The sequence below is a fragment of the Suricata suricatta genome, chromosome 16 (genome assembly GCF_006229205.1).
Source record: "Suricata suricatta isolate VVHF042 chromosome 16, meerkat_22Aug2017_6uvM2_HiC, whole genome shotgun sequence".
NCBI classification, from domain to species: domain Eukaryota; kingdom Metazoa; phylum Chordata; class Mammalia; order Carnivora; family Herpestidae; genus Suricata; species Suricata suricatta.
In genome coordinates, this window is record NC_043715.1 from 35533073 (window position 1) to 35541183 (window position 8111).

At 39.5% G+C, this 8111-nt stretch overlaps 1 long non-coding RNA gene across 1 annotated transcript in view; it reads left to right on the forward strand.

Moving 5' to 3' along the window:
• The window catches only part of LOC115280544, a 35442-nt gene that overhangs the window by 7555 nt on the left and 19776 nt on the right, over positions 1-8111 (forward strand). Inside the window, exon 2 of the long non-coding RNA XR_003903832.1 lies at positions 1367-1398. This is a non-coding gene — a long non-coding RNA (uncharacterized LOC115280544). The remainder of the gene's footprint in view (positions 1-1366; positions 1399-8111) is intronic.

Consider the following 8111-nt stretch of genomic DNA (forward strand, 5'->3'; position numbering starts at 1 on the left):
AAAAAATTTAACCTACCACCTAGATTCTACAGTTCACATTTCATTATATTTGCTTTATCTCATATTTATCTGTATAGTCATTACATCAATTAAATGGTGGACATTGTGGATTTTACATTGCTGAATTTTGTTGGGTTCCTTCCAGGGATGTTTGATGTAGTCCTAACAGTTAAATGACTGTCATTAAGTTACTTGAACTTTACCTTGACACTTAGAGACTGGTGAAGCTTTGTTAGGTTGGGCGTAAAAGAGCCTTTCCAGGTTATTTGACCCCTACCACTAGTGCATGCCCCTCTGTGCTCCACACTGAATGCCCTGGATGTTAACAAAACTCTCCCCTCCTTCTGGGAGCCGGAACATCCTCTAGATTGGGGTGAGCTCCCTTGACACTCTGTGCCCAGCCTTTTAGGGTTTCTTCTGCACAACTGAGGGTTAGTGGTTAGCACGAGACTAGAGGGCATTCCTATGTAGAATTTTGGAATTCTTTGTGTAATTTCTTCTTTTCTGGTTCTCTGCCTTGCAAATTCCAGAAGCCTCAGTCTCATTGAATTTAATCCTGAAGAGAGCAGAAGGAATTAACTGAGAATTATTAAACCCTACTTCAAAATTGTTGTATGTAATTGTGTATAGAAAACTAAAGAAATTATTCAGTGGGGGTCTGCTATCGCTGTACAGCTTCTTTTTACTAAGATTATAGTGAAAACACTTGGCCTGGTATGGTTCACCTTTGTCTTATGCTGTTTTGTTCAGGTTCTGCTGCTATTCCTCTGTGTCTCTCATTTTTCTTATGTTATATGCTCTCAATTCTGAGTGTCTCTTTATTTAGAGATCTTCCTTTTTTTCTTGAGAAGTGTTCATCATAAAAAGCTAAAATAAAACACAAATAAAAGTAGACCGCATAACTATTTCCCCAACGTGAAGATCACTCATCTTCAACATTTACCAACGGTTAAAGGCTCTTGATCCTAATTGCAGAGTATTGTCAGATTTTACGTCTGCAATTCCTCTAAGACAATAGTTGTTAACATTGGCTGCATATTAGAATCAGTGGGAAAACTTTTAAAACATCTCTTCCTAAGCCACATTCAAGATCAATTAAATCTGGATCTCTGGTGGTGGGACCCTGGCATCCTTACTTTATAAAGTTCCTCAGGTGATCCCTGTGTGCAGCCAACGTAGAGAACTACTGCTCTAAGGTCACCTACGGTCCATCAGCTGCATCCCCTGGGAGTCTTGCTGCCTTCCAATAGGGTGTGCGGAGAGCAGCCCATTGGTCCCTGATGAAGGGTGGCCAAGTCTGGCTGTGTTTGTGGGAGGCAGTTGCTCAGCTGTGTTCAATGACTAAGTGAATACCTTTTACTTACAGGTCTCTGGATGCTGTCCTTTGCTGATGTGATGGTAGGAAGAAGGATTTGTCCAATGCTTTTTGGTGGGAACTGCCACTTCCAAATTAGGTTTGAGTGATGTTAGGCTGAAACACAGGAACCAAAGAGTGTTCTTAATTAGAGCAGTCAACAGCTTCTCTAGCAGTTTGGTGCTAAAGTGAGGGGTTTTGTTTGTTTGTTTGCATGTTTTTGTTCTGTTTTTCCATTTTCTTATTTTACTGCGAGCCTTTAAGTGTGAGGTAGATATCATTTTAGAGATGGAAAAAAGGATACATAATATTAGAGATCTGTGCTCAAAGTCATGGACACTGTTAATAGGCTCCAAACCAGGACTAGGTACCAGGTTTTTCTGCTTATACCAGTGCTTTCGCTTACATGGAGTGTCTCCTCTGGCAAGCTATGTGTGCGCTGTAGATCCTGGGGAGAAAGCTTGGGATACTACAGGTAATTCTGGTGCTCAGTGCAGGGTTTCATTTATGTGGCCATGAGTTCTGCTTGTTCAAGGCTGTCTCAATGGCACTCTTGTACTATTATTGGTCACAGTAGGACTGGAGGGATTTAGGAAAAGATGCCAAATAAGTTTGAAGGAAGATGGCCTTATCAACATCTATAGGAGAGATAAGCACTGCTTTGGGAGAGTAAATTCAGCCACTTTGGAGAGAAATTTGGTAGGAGCTATTAAAATTAATGTGATCGCTTCTCGGCCTTTTGGCTAAGATCAAGTGTCAAATTAATGTGTAATTCCTCTGACTGAGCAATTTTACTTGTGGTATCTACTCTAGAAAAATACTCACTGGTGCCTTGGACTGGAAGTGTGGACAAGGCTGTTCATCACAGCATTGTAATAGTGAAAGTTTTGAAAGAAGGGTTCATTATTGAGGAATGCTAAATAAATAATGGCATAATCTGAAGTAGATTGCCCACTTAATGTTAAATAAATAATGGCATAAAGTTACCGTGAAATACTATGTAAATACTACGTACAAGTATTACAATAATAAGATTTATTAGCATTAAACAATAATAATAATAATATTTATGTAACTAATATGCAATAACTTGTAAGACATAGCGTAGAGAAAAAAAGGAAAGTTGTACAAATGAAAGTACAGTATGAAATAATTTACATAAAACCAAATAAAAAAGAAATAACACATATATGTAAATGCATAAAGAGAGTCTGGAAAGAATATACACCACGTTGGTAATGGTAGTTGTTTCCGAAATGGAGAGAGGAGACTAGTCGTGAGGATGGGTGGTTAAAGGGTGCATTAGCTGAATGTTTATTATTATTTGAAAAAGTAATGTTTTAGTGATCTAAGTGAGATACAGTTTCCCTGAAAAACAAATGAACACCTATTAAGCCAACCTCGTCTTTTATTCAGTGCAACCTATAAGGACTATGATATTACCTCTTGAGAAGTGAAATCCTTATGTGAACTCAGTAGAGCCTATTTCATTTTTCCCTTTCCCAGACCCATCTTACATTTAATTTGGCTCAAGGGCCATCAAGCCATACTTAAGAGGATCAGGAACAATCTAGTAATTGTCTTGATTTTAGCAAAAAGTCAAGTGTGATTTACCAGGCAGATGACACTTGACTTTTCTAGAGTGCTATTCCCAGGGGTTCTTGGTTTATGCTTTGTGCTCTCAGAAGGATAGTTGGGGAGCCAGGCATATCACACACCTGCAGGCCCAGTGTGCCACTGTTACATTCAAGTTAGCTAGCATATAGTGCAATAATGATTTCAGGAGTAGATTTCAGTTATTCATCCCTTATGTATAACACCCAATGTTCATCCCAAAAGTGCCCCTCACCCATTTAGACCTTCCCTCCTTCCATGACTCCTCCAGCAACCCTCAGTTTGTTCTCTATATTTAAGTGTCTCTTAAGTTTTGTCCCTTTTCCTGTTTTTGTGTCATTTTTGCTTCCCTTCCCTTATGTTCATCTATTTTGTAGCTTAAAGTTCTCATAAGAGTGAAGTCATATGGTATTTGTCTTTCTCTGACTGACTAATTTTGCTTAGCATAATACCCTCTAGTTCTATCCACACTGTTGCAAATAGCAAGATTTCATTCTTTTTGATTGCTGAGTAATACTCCATTGTGTATATATACCACATCTTTTTTATCCACTTCATCCAATGATAGACATTTGGGTTCCTTCCATACTTTGGCTATTGATGGTATCATTGCTAACATTGGGGTACATGTGCCCCTTTGCATTGCACACTTACATCCCTTGGATAGATACCGAGTAGTGCAATTGCAGGGTTGTAGGGTATTTCTATTTTTAATTTTTTGAGAAAACTCCATACTGCTTTCCGGAGTGGCTGCACCAGTTTGCATTCCCAGCATCAGTGCAAAAGAGATCCTTTATCTTTGCATCCTCATCAACATCTGTTGCTGCCTGACTTGTTAATGTTAGCCGGTCTGACAGGTGTGACATGGTATCTCATTGTGATTTTGATTTGTATTTCCCTGATGATGAGTGATGTTGAGCATCTTTTCATGTGTCTCTTGGCCATCTGGATGTCTTCTTTGGAAAAGTGTTTATTCATGTCTTTTTCCCATTTCTTCACTGGGTTATTTGTTTTTTTGGGTATTGAGTTTTGATAAGTTCTTTATAGATTTTGGATACCAACCCTTTATCTGATATGTTGTTTGCAAATATTTTCTCCCATTCCATCGGTTGCCTTTTAGTTTTTCTGATTGTTTCTTTTGCTGTGCAGAAGTTTTCATTTTATTTTGATGAGGTCCCAAAAGTTAACTTTTGCTTTTGTTTCCCCTACCCCCAGAGACGTGTTGGATAAGAAGTTGCTGCAGCTGAAATCAAAGAGGTTGTTGCCTTCTTTCTCCTCAAGGATTTTCATGGGTTCCTTACATTTAGATCTTTCATCCATTCTGAGTTTATTTTTGTGTATGGTGTAAGAAATGGTCCAGGTTCATTTTTCTGCACGTCGCTGTACAGTTTTCCCAGAACCACTTGCTAAAGATTCTGTCTTTATTCCATTGAATATTCCTTTCTGCTTTGTCAAAGATGAATTGACCATATGTTTGTGGGTCCATTTTTGGGCTCCCTATTCTGTTCCATTGATCTGAGTGTCTGTTTTTGTGCCAGTACCATACTGTTTTGATGATTACAGCTTTGCAATAATATACCTTGAAGTCTGGGATTGTGATGCCTCCTGCTTTGGTTTTCTTTTTTGAGGATTGCTTTGGCTATTTGGGGTCTTTTCTGGTTCCATAAAAATTTTAGGAATGCTTGTTCTAGCTCTGTGAAGAATGCTGGTGTTATTTTGATTGGGATTGCATTGAATATATAGATTGCTTTAGGTAGTATGAGCATTTTAACAATATTTGTTCTTCCAATCCATGTATGGAATATAGGGCAGTGGATTTTAAATCTCACCGCCCTCATGAAGCTATCTTCTTACATGTGAAAAGTAGGCTGTCACTTCAAACGTCCCTGAAGGGATATAGAACAGAAAGCCTGTATGGATTGCCCAGACAAGCCTGTCAAGCAACACGGGCAGGGAAGCTACAAGGTGAATTGTGGGAAGCCCTGTGTGGGGTGCTTGTTCAGCTCTTGGCAGCTCCTTTCACTGAGAACCTCCCCACAGGGGGAGTGCCCAAAAGTCCTGTTGCTCCCACTTCATATCTTCTCTTTTCCTTTCCTCCTCCTCCTCATCTTCCTCCTTGTCCTCCTCCTCCCTTGTACAAAAGGCACAGACAACTGAATTAATCATTCTAAGTTCTCAGCATGCTTTCTCACCACCAGCTTGAGCAAGGTCTCTCTTTTTTTCTGTACACTTGTTTTTCCCTGTGTTCTCATCTCACGTCCACACCCTTGCCTCTCCAACCCCTTAGGTACTCATCTTGTGTTTGATATATGTTTGAAGAATGTATGTTTCATTGTAAGATAGGGAGAATTCTTTTTTCATGAGTTGTTTTAAACTTAAAAAAATGTTTGTTTATTTATTTTGAGAGAGAGAGAACGGGAGCAGGAGCAGGGGAGGGGTGGAGAATTCCAAGCAGACTCTCTGCCAGCATATAGAGCCCCATGTAGGGCTCAAACTTATGAACCATGAGAACATGACCTGAGCTGAAATCAAGAGTTGGATGCTTCCAACTGAACCACTCAGGTGCTTCTATTTTGACATGAGTTTTTAATTTCATGATTGTGCTTGTGTTCTATTGCCTGACTACTCAAAGTGTGGCCTTCAAACCAGCAGCATCACCTGGAGATTGCTAGAAATACAGAATCTCAGGCCCTGCTCCATGTTATATTTTAATGAGATACTAGTGTTTTGCCTGTACATTTAAGTTGAAGAAGTTCTGATCTCATTCTGCAGTCTGTTTCTTCCTCTTTGTACTCAATAATATAAGTTCTCTGTTACCCTCTGCACACCTAGTTTGTTGCTTCCAATTTCTTCATTTCTGTGATATTCATCTACATTGTTTTTTTTCTCCATTGGGCCAGTGGTGGATACCTTCTCTGGTTGCCATACTTGTATTAAGTGACCCTACTCTTCTGGCCAGATGTTATTATTTGTTTCACATTGGGACAATCAGTTTCTTCCTCCAGGGAGTTTGTACCTGTGTCTGAGATATAACCATTCAGCTTGGATTGATTGAGGAAATAGAAACTCGACAGCTGTGGAATGGGCAGAAACTGGAAGAACAGAGTAAGGGAGAAGCCACAAAGGAGGAGAGATGAGAAACAAATGGAATTTTCCAGTTCCTTCCTGAGGCCTAGTGGCCAGTGGCCTCCTTGATGTACTTTCATGCCCCTACAATGCACTCTTCCCTTTTACTCTATTTGAAACATTTGCCTTTTTTATTGTGATGAGATATATTTAACATAAAGCTATTTTGATCATTTTTAGGTGTACAATTCAGTGATATTCCATTCACATGGTGTACAGCCATTACTGTCATTCACCTCCAGAACTTTTTCATAATCTCAAAGTAAAATTCTGTATTTCCTCTTTTTTTGAAATTTGAGTTTGTTTTTATTCCATGTAAACCACAGACCATAAAAACAAACAAAGAAACAAACAAAGAATCAGTAGTTCTTAAGCCTGCCAACAACTTACAATATGATCTGAGACAAGTCTGTGAGATAGATTAATCTAGAGGTGCCTGGGTGGCTCAGTCGGTTAAACATCTGACTTTGGCTCAGGTCACGATCTCACGGTTTGTGAGTTTGAGCCCCATGTCAGGTTCTATGCAGACAGCTCAGAGCCTGGAGCCTACTTTGGATTCTGTGTCTCCCTCTTTCTCTCTGCCCTCCCCTGCTTGCACTCTCTCTTTCTCTATTAAAAAGAAATAAATAAATAAACATTAAAAAAATGACTAGGCTATAAAGAAGAAATTTGTGATTGAATCAAGAGTTTTTGTTTTTGGATCAGGAATTTTTAACTCAGGCTCATAGATGGGACAACTCTCTGAAATCAGATGGAGCATTTGGTTTAACAGGCACATATTTTGAAGGAGAAGACCAATAGCTTTCATTAGCCTTTCAGAGGGCTTCAATAGCAATGGAAAGTTACCAACTGGTGGGTTTAATGATATCTTGCTTTATTAAGTGAAATTTGCCCTGAGGATACACTGCTACTTAAAACACAGTCCTTGCTTCAGTGAGTCCAGTTTATAGAGAAGGCTATGGGCTGTGGGGTATGAGCTGAAAAGAGAAGGCCACCAGGGACATCTACCTGGCCAGAGGGTTCCAGCTTTAGGTTCCATCAGACCACTCTCATGTTTGGTATAACCCCAGGGAAATCCGGGCAGAAAGGCTGACTTGTATCCAGGGGACTTCCTCCAAGGAAAGCAGCGAGGTCCAACTACATCTGGTCTTCTACATCCTGGGACCCCTCAGGTTTTCTGTGAATTAAGTGAGGAAGTCATATACAATGCCTAACAGTGTCTTACACATAGAACGTGCTCAGTAAGTGTCAGCCATTATCATCTTGAGACAATGCAAAGGTTGGGAAAATGAAGTTTTTCCATGTTTGACAGTCTTTAAGATCAAATGTCATAAGCTGGTAGAAAGATAGGTGATGTCTGTGTCTTGCTGACATGTTTTATTTGTCCCAAAATTTTTGAAAAAAAAAAGTACATTTGTTTTCAACAATGAGAAAAGAGATTCACAGAGAAGTCCTGATTTTCAACTTATTATTATTTGTTAAATCAGTAAGTGTGACAACTTTGGATGGGGCTGAGCACTTAATGATTTCTAGGTGTGTCCTCTTTGCTCACCAGAGCCCAAGCACTTTTCCCAGCCTCCACTGGGCTTTCCTGCTGATGTTACTAGTCTGGCCTCTGTGGGCTTTGCAATTTATGACTTCTGTCTTAAAATACTGTGTCCAGTTTGGATCTGGGATGTGAAAATGTTGGAGGGAGACTTGAGCAAGAGAAGTCTAAAAGGATTTAAATTTAATTGAATATTTTAAAAGAAACTTTTCTTGGTTTTTTTTTGACTTTTATATTTATTTTTATTTTATTTATTTTTTAATAGTTTATTGTCAAATGGTTTTCCATATAACACCCAGTGCTCTTCCCCACATGTGCCCTCCTCCATTATCACCTCTTTTCCCCCTCCGCTTCCCCCTTCAACCCTCAGTTCATTTTCAGTGTTCAATAGTCTCTCAGATTTGTGTCCCTCTCTCTCCCTAACTCTCTTTCCCCCTTCCCCTCCCCATGGTCCTCCATTAGGTTTCTCCT